The sequence below is a fragment of the Tarenaya hassleriana genome, unplaced genomic scaffold (assembly GCF_000463585.1).
Source record: "Tarenaya hassleriana unplaced genomic scaffold, ASM46358v1 Cleome38, whole genome shotgun sequence".
Lineage (NCBI taxonomy): Eukaryota > Viridiplantae > Streptophyta > Magnoliopsida > Brassicales > Cleomaceae > Tarenaya > Tarenaya hassleriana.
In genome coordinates, this window is record NW_010966774.1 from 1074403 (window position 1) to 1074928 (window position 526).

Consider the following 526-nt stretch of genomic DNA (forward strand, 5'->3'; position numbering starts at 1 on the left):
TCCGTTGGAAATGGCCAAATTTCCGTTGGAAATTAACGTTTCCAATGGATTTCCAACGGATTTATCCGTTGAAATTTCGTCATTAGAAATCGGTGTCCGTTGGAAAACCGTTGGAATTTTCAACGGAATTTCAACGAATTTTTCCGTTGGAATTTTCCAACGGATTTCCAACCGGCATCCGTTGGAATTTTCCAACGGATTTCCAACCGCAATCCGTTTGAATTTTCCAACGGAATTTCTAACCGATATCCGTTGGAATTTTCCAACGGAATTTTCAACCGCATTCCGTTAGAATTTTCCAACGAAAAATTCGAAACATATTCCCGACCCGATCCCGACCCCGATATCATGTAACATTAATATATATACATATATAAATATTTATACATATTTACATATTTACATATATACATATTCAAATTCATATATATATATATATATATATATTTGTTATGTATATGTATATGGTTAATATATATATATACACTTATTCGTATACATATATGTGTATATATACACATCATAT